We start from the raw sequence: 16,142 nt of genomic DNA on the forward strand, positions 1-16,142 counted from the left end.
GTAAGAACCAGTGACCTATAAAGTGAATTACTAATTAGCATTCGTAAAAATGTATAATTAATATTACATAAAGTTTATACTTCATCCCACTGTTTGGAGTTGCTTTTAATTTATTATCACAATCACATTTTGTTTTCTACAAACTGAATGGACCAGTTCTATATCTGGGCTTTCCTGATGGCTCAGTGGTAAAGGACCTGTCCCAATGCAGAAGAGTTTAATGAGGGAGAATTCAATATCCTACAACTGTTAAATGCATTCAGGATTTTTCTCAGGACCCAAGAAAGAGAGGACAGGAAGGCAGAGATCTGCCAGGACCCTGGAAGATAAAAAGAAACACAAGACTCCATGGATACCAGAAAAGAAAAAACTGCATTTACAACTGCCATGATGCTGAGGAGCTAAAGATTTAGAAGTACAATACTAAAGAAAGGAAGGTGAACAGAAATTATAACGTGAACATTTCAAATTAAGGTACTCACATATCACAGGGCATCTGAAAAGGTATGCTCAAGGCACGGGAAAGCAAATATAAGCACGGCAGACATGAACAGGATACACAAGCACAGCATAGTAGAATGAGAATTTACATTTTTGGAATGAAAATAGGTATGCTATTACGAAATCTAAAACAAAATTCACTTGAATAAAATACATACAAGCCATCCAAGAAACTTCTTGAATTTTTATGATGAAATACAAGTCTCCAAAGAACTACCTGAAGAGTTATTCTTTGTAGATTACGTTAGTGAAAAAGTTGGAGAAGTACTATAAATAATTATGAAGGAGTTCTGCTGGAACTCATTGACAATGCTAGTGAGGTAGGTAACAGAAAATTGAGGGCAATCAGTAGCAAAACCTGGGCTTGCTTTGTCTGAACTTGCTTTAACTTCTCTAGACAGAGTATGTCACTGATTTCAGACACTGGTTACTGATTAAAAGAAAGTGGCTCTATTTCTTTTGCTCTAGATAGAATCTACTGAAATATATCTATCTTTTCTTGTTCGTGGATAAATAAAAGAGAATGGTTAAGATTTGTTTTTATTTCATAATTCAATATTAATCTTTAAGTTGCACTGACTGGTTTACAATAAAAAATTATAAAGCTAAAAACTTAGTTTTCTTAGTCAAAACAATCTAAAATAGTGTGTAATTTTTTTTTTATGACGATAGCTTCCTTAATCTACAAGGAAAATCCTTTTCCCTGAAGTCAATGCAAATGATGTTGAACTCAGAGCGGTTTACCATACAATATGTTCAAAGTATATTACACTTTCTTTCATAAGTAGAATAATCAAATAAGATTCAAAAAATCATATATATATGCATTATACTGCTGTCTTTATCTCAATAACTATCTGGTATCTGTAAAAGCTATGTTGTTAGACACTCATTAGTCCTTTTAGGTAGTAATAAATTCAGTTCATGTTGCTCATTAAGATAAACACACAGTCTAGACAATTCAAAAGTAGAAAACTCTGACAAAATATAGTTAATTCTCAATTATATATAGTAATGAGAAACAATTTAAAAGTCAACATAACAGAGATTCAACTATTTTCATCCTCATCATTATCACCAACTTCTAACCAAGTGACAAAATTAACAGTTTGGAGAAGTCTTTTTATTTGCCCCATTCAGACTGTGTTACAGCAAAACTAATGAGAAGTCAAATGATAAGACTCTCAAAGCTAAATTACTCCCTGGAAAGAAACCTAGTTGTAAATAAACTCTAAATTATTCAATATACTGTGGCCTCATTCTTCACAGATGGCTAGCTAAGGTCCAGAACACTAGCAGTGAAGTGAAGCAAGAGAATTGGAGAGTTCCTTTAGTTCTGTTATTAATTTCCAAAACCGTATAAAATAGACCACTCAATATTCACAGGTAATTTTTTCAATGGGAAAAAGCTCAGAGTAAATAATCTAAGAAGCAGTTCAGTTCAGTTGCTCAGTTGTGTCCGACTCTTTGCGACCCCATGAACCTCAGCACGCCAGGCCTCCCTGTCCATCGCCAGCTCCCAAAGTCCACCCAAACCCATGTCCATCGAGTCGGTGATGCCATCGAACCATCTCATTCTCTGTCGCCCCCTTCTCCTCCTGCCCCCAATCTTTCCCAGCATCAGGGAACAGCTTAGTAGTATGCATACAGATGGCTATATAGAAATAGATACAGGATGCTTGGGGCTGGTGCACTGGGATGACCCAGAGGGATGGTACGGAGAGGGAGGCGGGAGGGGGTTCAGGATGGGGAACACATGTACACCCGTGGCAGATTCATGTTGGTATATGGCAAAACCAATATAATATTGTAAAGTAATTAGCCTCCAATTAAAATAAATAAATTTAAATTAAAAAAAAGAAATAGATATGTATAGATATGTGTATTTACATGAATCAGTGCATATTTCTTAGAAGCAACCCTAGCAACAGTGAGCACACACAGTGCCCAGATCTTGGTTTCTAATACCATTCTCCAATAAAGGGCACCGGAGCTTCTTGGAGAAACGGCTGATTCTAGGACTGGGGCAGGATATATACAAGATGAGCCTGGAGCATCTCGTACTGCCGGAAAGAAGAATGTGCTTTTTAAAAAAACCCCACCAGAACAGAACAACAAAAAAAGTCTCAAAAGAATATAAGAACCAACTGAAAAAGCTTCTAAAGGCCAAAGCTGGAACAATCTGAGCAACAAAATTAATAAATAATGGATTATATACTATATTACCGTATAAAGTAAGACTGAATTTTATGCAAAGTATAAAATACCCAAGAGTCAATCAATACTGATATAAATAAATGACTGAATAAATAAATATGAGAAAAGAGGCAAATCTTCGCAGAAAAATCCCCCAAATTTATGTACATAGCACGGTTAAGGAGGCAGAAGATAATACCCCGTGCATTAAGAGTGTGTTTCATATAATGACTTTTTTCTAAAAAGTACAATATAAAAAGCAGAGGGTAACTTTACAATGTACAGAGCTGATGCTGTCAACAGCCAGGTGATCAAAGTTAACATCAACAATGGTAGGCAGACTGACAGTATCTACTCTTGATCCAAGAACTGCACTTCACCTCAGTGGTCTTTCTCCCCAAGCACGTTACCCGGTTGAATAATGAGAAAAGAACCACACAAACCCCAACCAAGGCACAATCTACACTCACCCGCTCCTGTGCCCTTGCCTGGAGAATCCCATGGACAGTGGAGCCTGGCAGGCCATGGTCCACGGGGTCGCAGAGAGTCGGACACGACTGAGGCAACCGAGGACACACGCAGCACTGTAATCGCCTGACCTGATATCCCCAAAACTATCACCTGTCGTCAAAAACGAGGTGTCCTCACGAGAGACTGCTAAGAGGACATATGACAACTAAGTTCTGGATTTATTCCAGGGTGGAATCCTGCAATAGAAAAAGCATGTTCAGAGAAAACCGAGGCATCTCCACACACATTAGGTAATGATGTATAAATACTGGTTCACGAATTGCCACAAATGTGCCATATAACGTAATATGTTGATAATGTGGGAAACTGGAATAGTGTACACAGGAATCTATACACTATTTCTACAATAATTGTTAGTCTAAAACTATTCTAAAATAAGTTTACTATAAAATAATCAAAGAATATTGTGCTATAGTATTATATAATATGTATTGTTTTGTTAATACAAACTTATGCTATTAAAATATTTTCATGCACTTGGAAAACACAATATAACTGGCAATTTAACTGTTATATTTATAAACATTTATATTTAAAATCCTATATTACAAAACTCCATGAATTGAACTCTTTCATACTATCAACTTGGAAATTCAATCAATATTTAGGTGTCAGGAACTGAGACAGGTCCGTGGGAGTCAATGAGCCAAAGAAAATAAGATGTGGTTCCTGTGTGCATGGAAATGGAGAGAGTGGAAGAGAAAGACAAGCACACAATCACACATGTAAATGTAAACTGCAACTGTGGTAAATGTACGATGTTACTCTCATCGGGGAGGTTAGATTATGTGCTAAAGAAGCAAAACTTCAGTCGAGGAGTCAAGGCGATGAAGGATAGAAGCCAACAAGTGAAACAAAGTAAAGAAAGAGTGGTCTAGACAGGGAGAAACGCGTGTGCCACAGCCGTGTAACACAAGAGCAAGACGAGCGCAAAGGACTGGTGATGGCCAGCGCGGGTGAAACGGAGAGTTGCGGCTGGAGGGCTAAGTGCTGTTACGGAGCTTCGTTTTTACCCAAAAAGCAATGAGAAGCCATAAAAAGACTGGGAGGGAGGAGGGAAGAGTTGACAATCAGATGTGTTTCAAAATAAATCACTGTGCCTTTAGGATGCATAATGAATTAGAGATGATCTGAAGGAGAAGTGGGTAAGGAAGAAAGAAGGCTACTGTAGAAATTTCAAGCAAGATACGGTAACAAAGGAAAGTGGTGGTGGTGGAAGTGGGAAACACTCGACAGATTTAAGAGATACTTGGAAAGTGAGACTAATAAAAACTTGTTGACAGACTGGATATATCAGGGAGAGGGAGTGAAGGGTCACTCCTACTTTCCGGGAGTTTCGAACTGGAAAGATAATGGAGTCATTCACTAAAATAAAAAACAAAGAAAGAGAAAAAAACATATTGGGGCGGGGGTTGAGAATGAGGGAGACATCAGTTTAGTCTCAGACCTTGTATATGAGATATCTTTAATATATTCCAGAGACGTGCCAACTTAAAGATATACAGACCTAGAGCTCAGAGGAGATAGAAAACACTCACATCCTTAGAAAAGCTGACATCTTTATCCTAGAAAAGCAGCTAACCATAATCCCCAAACATCCAAGGAAAATATTAGACTCTGACCATCTGGATTTAGTTAAAACAAAAAGCTGAGAAAAAACATGGCAGTAATATTTCATCAGCTAAAACAAAAACTACACAGCTCGCGAAACAGATATTTTTAAAAATCTTATTTCAATAGTATATTTATTATGTCACCAACCATATAGTATTTTAAAGTTTCAGCAGGGCTGGCCAGTGTCTTTGGAAATATTCAACACCTGCGCTGGGCAATTAAGTGGAGACTACCCCCCCTATTTTATCATAACTAATTTAAACAGCCACATGTGGCACGTGGCTACTCTGTCAGACAGCAGCAGTTTAGGGCTTTCTCATGAACTTCATCCAATCCCCAACATCTACTTTGTGAATTAACTGACAGCAGGTGTGAGGGATAGAGGGATTAAAGAAGTAGACTCTTCCATTCCATTTGCTCATTATCTGAATTTTTATTTCAAGAATATATCTTAGTTGTAATGCTGAAAATATGCTTAATTTTAAAAGTAAATAATACACTATACAGAAAAATGAGGAAATACAGAAATAACAAAAATAATCTATAAACGCACCTTTAAGAAACAATCTACAATTTACATTCAGTCAAACGTGAAGAGGATCTACATTTTTAGCCCTTTTGTTAGAAGGAGCATCAACGGCTCCAGTTACTCTCTCTGAGTTTGATCACAGTTCTCTTCTCCCCCGTCCCCATCCCCAACACTTCGGAAATCCTATGAGAAAGCCATCAGCTCTAGAACTCCACTTCAAGGCTGCCAAAGACAAACAATAGTCCTCTTGCTTACCTCCCTTTCACCACCATCACCCTCTGCCACCAATGTCTCACACTTTAACCAGAAACCACAATGTCACAAACTCATTTAGTCACTACAGTGAAAGAGAGTACATGCTTTGGAGTCAAGCAACTTTGTGAGTCTCCTTTAATTAGTCCAATTTGTTGGACTAATTACTTCTACTGGTTTCTACACCTATTTCCTTATTTAACAGAAAATAAGACTACCTAAAACACATAAAGCATCTATAAAGCATAATGCCTAGCCTGTTGTGGACTTCTACATCCTGGTGCTATCCTAGATGCTTAATAGAGCTCTGAAACAAAACACAGAGCCATCCTAGAGGTTATATTCCCCTGGCTTAAGCCCAGGGACTCTTTCTACCTGGGATGTGAATTCCTGATCCATCCCTTATTAGGTACTTTACGAAGTACTTTACCAGAACACCATATTCCTCTTCTCTTGGACAAAGCTTTTCCAACCAACGTGCCAAGAATGAATTACGGATGCGCTGAAATACTGACCGCCCCCTCCCCCACTCCCTGGCCCCTCAGCTTTCAGGGAGCCAGGGAGTCTGCCATACAAATAATCATTTTATGTGTGCCACGGTGCAATAAAATTTGGACACCTCGCTCTAGCACACTGTCTCACGCTGGCAGAGCGTTGGAGCTGGCAGCTTCCTTCCCCTAGACGGTCTAGGTCTCACCGCCAAATTGTCTTTCTCACGGTTCTGCTTCAAAGACAGTGGCGCCACAGTTCTCCCAAAGGATCCCAAAGGATCAGGCCTGAGCATCGAGGAGCTGCGAGCCCAACGCCACACAGACACACAAAAAGGGAAACAAAAATTCTCAGGTGACAGGATGGCAGAGATGCTACCAAATTTTCACAAAGCATTTGAGCGATTTCCAGCAGTATCTGCCTGTAACTATTTTAAGGCAGAAGTTTAGAAGTCATGGAGGAAAGATGAAAGAGAAAGTCACAAAGCAAAGAGAAAACGAAAATGTGTACTTTTGTAGAGAACAGCTGAGGATTTGTAAGAGCTGTTCAGTGGCTTCCATGACTGGCTAAAGTAGGAGACACTCAAGAGAACAAGATTATTTTCAAGTTCCTTTGTTTTAGTCTTTTTTTCATACTTCCTAGAACTAATGCTGGTGAATACCTGACTTGTAGACCGTTAGAGTCCCTAAGTCATCATCATCCATATTTCGTGGAACTACTCTTTCCAGTCTGTACATATATCATTAGTTTTTCATCCATAACCATATTCTCTTAAATTCTCTATTAAATTTACTTACTCCATCCTCAATTTACTCCTTATCCCATCCCAAATCCATCATTCTGGAATGTATTTACACCTCCAGACTCTTACAATGCTAAGTCTATTACTTAAAAGCCTTATTTTCACATTTCCCACTCCTCATATGTCATCTCACACACACACAGAGACTTATATCTACCCCATAGGAAAACTATCAAATAACACTCCATAGGCCTCCTCCAAATTCATTTCTTTTCATCATACTTTTTGATATGAAATCAAGTGTTCAATTGTTGAAAATTAATAAAGGAAGAGACCTTCTTAATGTCTGAGAGAAAATCAGGTGCAATACCTCCAACCTGTACCAGAAAAGATGTAAAGAAAACAGGCTAGCAGCAGTCTGGAGCAGGAGTTGTCTGGATTCGGTAGCTCAGTCTGGATTCAGATAACCCAGGTTCAACCCGGGCTCCACCAGTGTAATTCTGAGCAGATGAGCTTCAGTTAACCATTTAGTTCCAGTTTCTTTATCTGTGTGTGTGCTCACTCAGTCGTGCAACTCTTTGCAACCCTACGGACCATAGCCCACCAGGCTCCTCTATCCATGGAATTCTCCAGGCAGAAATACTGGTGTGGGCTGCCATGCCCTCTTCCGGGATCTTCCCAACCTTGGGACTGCGTCTATTGCTTTTCCTGCGCTGGCAGGCGGATTACTGGCCACTGCACCACCGGAGAAGCCCCTCTTAATCTACAGAAATGAAAGGCTTAGCTGAGTTACACGGCTGCTGCGAGGGTGGGATGAGCTGGGTTGTCACACAAAGCACCCAGCACGATGCCCGGCCCACAGCAAGCAGACAGACGGACGGAGCCGGGTATCAGTCTTCTGGCTTCCTCATTACCTTAGAAGGAAACCAATTTAGCGTGGTTCATTTTTTTATAAAGGTACGTTTTCTGTTGCCCCGCCCCCCCCACCAAAGTAAGGATGCTAGATAGAGGGAAAATAAATTTTTGAGCAGAAGACACTGGTCACTCTGTATGGACTATGATGAGCTGTATAGTTCTCTTCAAGTTTAAACATTCTATAAAATAGGCGTCAAACATTTTAGAAGGTCAACCCTTGATCAACAAACACTTCATCAAATCAGCAAATTTCAATATGCACTCTGAACTGACATTAAGTTTGGAAGGATACTAATTTATTCACAAAAGAGAATTATCATTAAATTCTTAATCTAGAGGTAATATGGAGAGAAAGGAGATGTCAAGATGAGCAGCAAGAACTTAGGGACCACACCAGTGAAACATGCTTTGCCCTTTCTAAATAAGCTGAAGGCCGAAGTAGATACCTTAGGTGAAAAATAAGAAAATGAAAATAAAGTACAGGAGAAGTTTAAACTTTTACCGAGCTGTACCCAGTGGGTTCGTGATATTTAATATGTATTCAATAATCATAAACCTATCAATTTATAAATCCACTGGATCTCTACAATATTGGCCACAAAGAGCTATCCCTAAAAAGAAACCTCAAAACCACAAATCAGGAACTAAATAAGTAGGCAGCCTTACTTCCTTCTCTAGGTCTACAAAGGAATTTAGAAACACTGAAATTCTGAGGTACCTAGAGATTTCATCACCATAAAGCTAGAATCTCTGCATTCTACTCTCCATGGTGCCCAAACTAGCTATGTAGAGTTTGAAAAGAAAAAAAAAGCTCCACACACACACACACACAAAAGGTTTTCATTAACTTCAAGAAGACATTGCCGAAGGAGTGGTTTTTAATCTACTAGAGGTTATATACCTCATTTAAGAATTTTCTTCAGAGGGGAGAAAATGCACTGAAACAAAACTCTGCCCATAATTTCGGGGGTAGGGATGAGGAAGTCCCCTGAAACTCACAGACCATGGACTCCCTAAGGCATGACCCAGGATTTAGGCAAACTAATTTATCAATTTGAACAAGAAGGAAAGTAACTGAGGCAGAGATTTTAATCCAAAAAATAAAATAAAATTAGAAATATTTGCTGTTTTCTCAGTTAAGAAGCGTTAGACCTGGTGGCTGGGAGGGAGGGTTGAGCAAGGAAAAACAAAAGTGGGATTAAAACAGTACTGACAGGTAATCTGTTGTCTTCAAATCGAAAGAGCAGCAATAAAAGGGCCACCTCCTACAGCCTTAACACAGGAAGGATTTAACCAATTCTTGTGCACATTCCCACACCAGTGAGGTTAATTAAACAGCAAATGGGAACACACACACACCTGCCACTTTTGCAGGTGAAAGCACAAGTTTAACAAAAGCCCTTCAAATCTTCCATCTTTTTCTTCCTTAAGAACCGACTCAGAGAAATTACATGTTTTAATCTAGGCGAAAAGGAAGGGAGGGGGACAGAAATCCTAAAAGGGGGATGGTTAAAAGGATGTGCAGGAAGTGGAAAGTACAAACTTTTTGAGATCAAAGAGCTCAACAGGGCGGATAAGAACACAAAGGAAGTAATAATAAAATAAAGTAAAAGGGGAAAGGGTCTAGAAACTGTTCTTAAAAAAACAAAAACAGCAACAAAAACCTCTTCCCTTTTTCCTAGACACGTAAACAGTAGTAACTTGGCAAAGAGGAACGGACGAGACGACAGCACAACTTCCTTCCCAACTCCAGCATTCCTTGGACGTCCTCACCAGCACAGTCAGGCTTGGGACATTTCCTAGGCAAGGCTCCTCCCTGCACCACAGCCTGAGGAACCTCTGAGCAGGGACTATCGCTGCGGGAGAGAGGAAGTGGCGGATGCAGGGAAAGAAGATCAGCAATACAGGCTGGACACCAAACCTGAGGGTGGCCCACTCGCAGACTCAGTCGAAAAGACTCGGATCCTGCAGTCCCTTTCCCCACTCAATGCATTCACAACCGGGAGGGTGCCGCCCTGGGAGGGCCGGTCCTACCTCTTCACCCGGCTGTTTCGGGGGCACACTCAGGGTGACAAGAGGGACGAGGGGGTAGAAATCCAAGGCCGAGTACCTGGGTAGAGAGAGACGGCACACACAGTCTAAGGACAGGAGTGCCCTCTGAGAGTACGGAACAGCGAACCCCAGAGGCAACGTGTCCGGCCGGGCAACCAGCTCCAAGCAGCCTTACCCCGCCTCCTTCCCAGCCGGGCAGCTCCGCCCTCACCTGTCTGCAGCGAAGCCGGCAGCACTCACGTCGAGGATTATCCTCGCCTCTGCTCCCTGAAGTCGCCTCAGCCCTGGCCAGAAGTGAGCGGAAACGCGACCGGGGCCTTTTCCTTCTTCCCCTCCCGCCACGCACCTCGGCTCCTCCGGGGCGGGGAGCAACTGCAACTGTCACAGCCTCACACTGTCCAACCCCCGAGGCTACTCGGACCGGCAGCCTCTCCACCAGCGGCGGCCTACAGCTCCTGCACCCGGAGCAGCGGAGCCGGAAGTGAGGGGACCGGAAGTAGCGTTGTCCGTGGCCCTGGATGGCCTCTCTCTCCCTCAATGTGGCCAGCCCAGCCACGTCTCGATGGTGCCAGCGCACCTTCCGCGAGGTCCCCTCTCCAGGGGGGCGGGCCCCGTCCCGCCCACTGCGGCCCTAGCAACCACATCCGGGACTCAGCCGGCGCCGTTGCCCGGGTAATTTTCTGGCTGCGGCCAGGTCCTAGAGGGGTGTGAGCCCGGGTACAGATGCACCTGCCCGAGCTTGCCCCAGGGCGGTCCAGGAGCCCTTAGCATAACTTTCTCACTCACACACCTCAGTTTCACACGTTAAGCTTTCCCCCAGCAGATGGTGAGCCGGTGGCGGGAGGGCGCCTCGCAATCCCAGGAGAGCCAAAGCTTCTTTCTCAACTGCCGGAGAGCACGCAGAAGGTTATTCCAACTCCGCGGGCGTTGAGAGGGTGGAGGGAATGCGGGGTTTAGGGAGCAGACGGGATACGGGTGCCTCACTCTCCTTCCCCAGTGCCCCCCCCACCACCGCTGTCCACTCACGCCCACCCTCTTCTGGACGACCAGACTACACTCCCTTGTTCAGCATCCCTGAGTTATGATTTGCTGTCTTTGTGATCACTTTCTGCTCTGCTTGCTCGCAGAGAGTGGATCCGTGATACTTTTCTCTCGTGATCCTCTTTACTCAGATGACCGATTTCTGCTTTCTTTGCTTGCCCCATTGCTTAATAGATCACTGCCCTGTCTACAGAGACCTCCGAACAGTCCTCTCGGATCCCGTGGTAGTCTCCCAAGTGAAGGCCCCAACCTGCACTTTGGCTATTCTGCCTGTCCCCTCACAGTACGGCTCAGCAGTGGTGCTAGACACTTGAAGCTCATTTGCATACAGTACGTACCGGTATTACAGCCGCGCTAGTATCCCTTCCAGGTTCTAGACTGCTTTTGACAGCCCTGTCGCCTGCAGAAATGCCAAAGGTAACAGCGCACTCCGTGGAATCTACCTCTCGAGACCAGACTTCTCACCTGCCTTGTCAAATTAGCTGACAAGACATTTTTATTGGCCAAGTGCCCAAAGGCAGAATTCTGCCTCTCTGAATTTGTAGGGAGTTTCAGCATAGTGAACCATACATCCCTGTACAAATGCCTATCCCATATCTGTGAAGAGTAAATGCACTACAAATATTTCCAAAGTAAATATCAATATTTATTGTCTGACATTTCCAGGACACCTTCTCTGACAAAAACCGTAACGAAATCCCAAAACATAAATCTGTGGTTGCATGTTGAATCACTTTAGTCGCGTCCAACCCTTTACTGTCCCATGGGCTGTAGCCCGCCAGGTTCCTCCTCCCTGGGGATTCTCCATTCAAGAATACTGGAGTGGGTTGTCGTGCCCTCCTCCAGGGGGAATGGATGAATATATATGTCCGTTCATTTAGCTCTAGTTCTACAGTTTACTGTGGATTTTCTGGTTCGAAGCATTCCTGTTAGTCTTCTCAATTATAAGAGAAGGATCCCCATCTAGAATAATTACTGCTTTTCTTATATAGGAACAGAATGGGACTTAGCAGCAAGTACAAGGACTAGAGTTTCCAAAGGATGACTGGGAAGAGGTGGGTGACAGTGCTCAGTGGTGCTAGAAAGATGTGTACTTAACTGTCTGGGCTGGCTGGGGCTATAAAGACTCCTGCCAGCTGTCTCTTGAGTTTGGGGACATTTAACTAAAGTTATCTATTAGACCGTTAAGCTCAGAAGTATTTCTGATATTAAAAAGGTAGACACTTGGTTTAGTTATTCGTCCTTCGATGGATCGTTTTCTTGGCAGCTGCTGGTTTTGATAGAAATTCAGATGTGGTTGGAACTAATGCTAACTTCTACTTGGTGAGGGTGCTGTGAATCATTTTAGGTACTCTCTGGTCCAGTGTGATTCTGGTAGTGTGCACAGTGAGTCCTTGTATTAATACATAGTGTCATGCTGTGCAAGGCTATACACAGGATTAATCCCCCTATGATTTTTGCTACCCCCAGGGAAATTGGAAAGTAGGAAGCCCTGAAGGATACACTGGAAATTGCTTCAGCTGGTGATGGAAAACAGTGAAAGTCTATGCACTTTCTTTGGGGAAAAAGGAAGTAGTAGCTATTATTCTTGGGTTTGGGGAAATTTTTTCATGCTGACTCAAAAGACTATTTTAAACCGAATCCTGCTTAGATGGAGATTCTCTCTCACTCTTTGCTTTCCTCCCTCCCCCTCCCTCCCTGTTTCCCTACAGCTTGGGGAATTCTTCCTGCCCATTCTCCTTGGGAAGAATAGAAGATTACTATTTTTCTTTTAATTGGCATTGTGTTTGGAGAAGCATAACAAGAAGGGAATAGCTGCCTGCCATATATGCTTATGACAGGGGGCTTATCTAATCACTTACCGCTGCACTGCTATTGGCTATTATTCAGCTTTAGAAAAATCAGGTAACATTTATTTGCTTGGCTTATAGGGGAACTATAGCAGCCTATTTTTTATTTATTGACCAGGAAGAAAAGCAGGCAGTGGGTTAAAGGATATTGTTATTTTCCCTTTACAAGTGAATTCAATGGGCATAATCTTTTCTCTTTGCTTTGAGGATTATGATGTTGAGTACTATATTCTGCTCATCAATGTTGTTTCCTCAAAAGAGAGAAGAAGGTGTGACCCTCGGGTCTTTTCTAGAGGAATTCTGGTAGTGTCGCAGTAATTTTATCACTCTTTATCGACAGCTTCCTTTTCATGAAGACATATTTAGTTACTGATTGCACAGTGTAATTCCCTGAAAGTAAACCCTTTATTAAAGGGTACTGATTAATGCAATATTTAAATAACCCCATGAAAAGTAGAATGGGTAGAACATAAAGTAGAAATTGTTCTAACTACAAAGGAGAAAACATAATTCCATTGTCTACAGTTAACATCAACATTTTGGTCAATATCTTATGCAAATTTTTTTCTTCATTTATTTAACAAATTGTTATTGGGAACCTACAGTTAGCTGGGCGCTAAGCGCTGTAGGAATACCCATGAGCCTCTGCCTTCAAGGAACTTTCAGTACAGGTTGTATTTGTTGGCATGCAACTTTGTATTTTGCTTTTCCCACAATATTGATATATTATGAAATTTCCCTCATATCATTAAACATTCTCCTTCAGTGGCTCAATACTATTTTAACATATAGCTATTCCTTATTTATCTAATCTTTTTTGTTACAGATTTGGATTACTTTAAGTTTTCTCTATAATTATAAAACAACCATGTAGGAAATAGTCTTGTGTGGTATAATTCTAAGATGAATTCCAATGACTTTCACCTTGTATAATTCCTTCCTCTGCGAACATGATAGGATATCATTCTATGATTATGTTATATTATATGCAAAAGGAATTTTGCAGATGTAACTGAAGTAACTACTCATTGACTTTGAGTTACTCAAAACGAAGTTAATCTGGCTAGTCCTAAACTGACTACATGAATCTTATATTTTATGTATTTTATTGAAGTATCATTGATTTACAATATTAGTTTCAAATGTACAAAATAGTGATTCAATATTTCTATAGATTAGACTCCATTTAAAGTTATTACAAAATAATAGCTACATTTTCCTGTGCTATGCAATATATCCTTGTTGCTTATTTATTTTACGCATAGTAGTTTGTATCTCTTAATCCCATACACGTACCTTGCCCTCCTCCTTTCCCTCTCCTCACTGGTAATCACTAGCATGTTCTCTGTATCTGTGAGTCTGTCCCTGTTTTGTTATATACATTCCTTTGTTTTAGATTCTACATGAACGTGTTAAGAGAGTGTTTGTCTTTCATTGACTTATTTCACAAAACATAATACCCCCTAGGTTCATCCACATTTTTGCAAATGGCAAAATTTCATTCTTTTTTGTGGCTGAGCAATATTCTATTATGTATTTATATATAATATACATCTTTATCCATTCACCTGTTGATAGACTCTTAGGTTGTTTCCATATCCTGGCTATTGTAAGTGATGCTGTTATTAACAGTGGGGTGTGTGTATCTTTTCAAATTAATGTTTTTGTTTTCTCCACATATATATATATATACAGCACTGAATTGCAGGGCTGTTATTAACAGTGGGGTGTGTGTATCTTTTCAAATTAATGTTTTTGTTTTCTCCACGTATATATATATATACAGCACTGAATTGCAGGATCATATGGTAGTTTATTTCTAGTTTTTTGAAGAACCTCCACGCTATTTTCCATATTGTTGCACCAATTTACATTTCTGCCAACAGTGTACAAAGGTTTCCTTTTCTCCTCATTGTTGCCAACGTTTGTTATTGTTCTTGATGATAGCCTTTCTGACAGGTATGAGGTGATATCCTATTGTGGTTTTGATTTGCATTTTCCTGAGGATTATGATGTTGAGCATCATTTCGTGTGCCTATTGGCCATCTGTATATCTTCTTTGGAAAAATGTCTAATCAGATCTTCTGCCTATTTTTAATTGGGTTGTTTGGTTTTTGATATTGAGTTGTATGGGCTATTTATATAGTTTGGATATTATCCCCTTCTTGGTCACATCATTCTTCAAGTAAGCTGTCTTTTCATTTTCTCGATGGTTTCCTTTGCAGTCCAAAAGCCTTCAAGCTTAACTGGGTTACATAAACCTTTTAAAAGCATAGCGTTTTCTCTAGCTGATGGCAGCAGAGGAAATTAGAGAGATTTAAAGCTTGAGAGAGATTTGACGTGAGAAAGGTTCTCTGTTGCTGAAATAAAGAGGACCTCAGGCCAGTACCTGAGAGAGGCCTCCAAGAGCTAAGGGTAATCTCTGCTCACAGTCAACAAAAAACCAGGGACCTCAGTCCTACAACCACAGAAGTCTAAATTCTTTACCAGCTGAGCCATAGGGAAGCCCAAGAATACTGGAGTGGGTAGCCTATCCCTTCTCCAGCGGATCTTCCTGACCCAGGAATCAAACCAGGGTCTCCTGCATTGCAGGTGGATTCTTTATCAACTGAGCTATCAGGGAACCCCACAGATAACCTGAATGAACTTGGAAGCAAATTTTCCCCCAGCTTCTAGATAGAGCCCAGCCTGACTGGCATCTTGATTTCAGCCCTCTAAGACACTAAGCAGAGGACTCAATTAAGCCCACCTGGGCTTCTGGCTAGTTCTGTGAGATAATAAATGGATATTGTTTTAAGCTACTGCTGCTGCTGCTGCTGCTGCTAAGTCGCTTCAGTCGTGTCCAACTCTGTGCAACCCCATAGATGGCAGCCCACCTAAATGTCTGTTAATTTGTTACACAGCAATAGAAAATGAATATATTTGTAAGATAGATTATTTTTGCATCTATAATTTTGAGGGAGATGGAATAAAATGGTAGGTATGGCCTTGCTGGATAAAACGTTACGCACATTTTTAAAGTTTTCATGTTATATTGCTAATTTGCCCTCAGCAAGCTTTGTACCAATCTATGTGCCTTCCAGCAATGTATGTTACTGAATCCTGGCACACCCTAGATACTGCTGTTTTGGTAAGCAGAAACAAAAGGGTAGCTCCTGTTTTGAAGGAAGATTGACGCTTCTCTTACTACCAGTGGAACAGACAATTGTTTTCTTTATTTGGAGTTGGGTTGGTAAGTCTGTTTTAGTGAGTTGCCTAGTCTTAGTCTTTAGTTAGCTTTGCCGTTGGTGCAGAGAAAATAGTTCCTAACTGCTAGTGAGTAGTACAGCATTTCTCTGCTGTACTGTCTTCCAGGGGTGGTTGTTTTTGTTCAGTCGCTAAGTAGCGTCTGACACTTTGCGACCCCATGGGCTATCAGGCAGTCAGTTCA

At 41.3% G+C, this 16,142-nt stretch overlaps 1 protein-coding gene across 3 annotated transcripts in view; it reads right to left on the reverse strand.

The window, feature by feature from the left end:
• Positions 1-10,283, reverse strand: part of ARFIP1 (ADP ribosylation factor interacting protein 1) — a 136,541-nt gene extending 126,258 nt beyond the window's left edge. The window contains exon 1 of one of the 3 annotated variants that reach the window (XM_052654627.1): positions 10,168-10,283. The gene's annotated coding sequence lies outside the window, so the exon portion shown is untranslated. Of the gene's footprint in view, positions 1-9,879; positions 9,987-10,032 lie in introns of those variants that run through there. The other 2 variants (XM_052654624.1, XM_052654625.1) reach the window with 2 other exon arrangements.
• Between the last annotated feature and the right edge of the window lie 5,859 nt (positions 10,284-16,142).

The sequence above is a fragment of the Budorcas taxicolor genome, chromosome 17 (genome assembly GCF_023091745.1).
Source record: "Budorcas taxicolor isolate Tak-1 chromosome 17, Takin1.1, whole genome shotgun sequence".
In the NCBI taxonomy this organism is placed as follows: Eukaryota; Metazoa; Chordata; class Mammalia; order Artiodactyla; family Bovidae; genus Budorcas; species Budorcas taxicolor.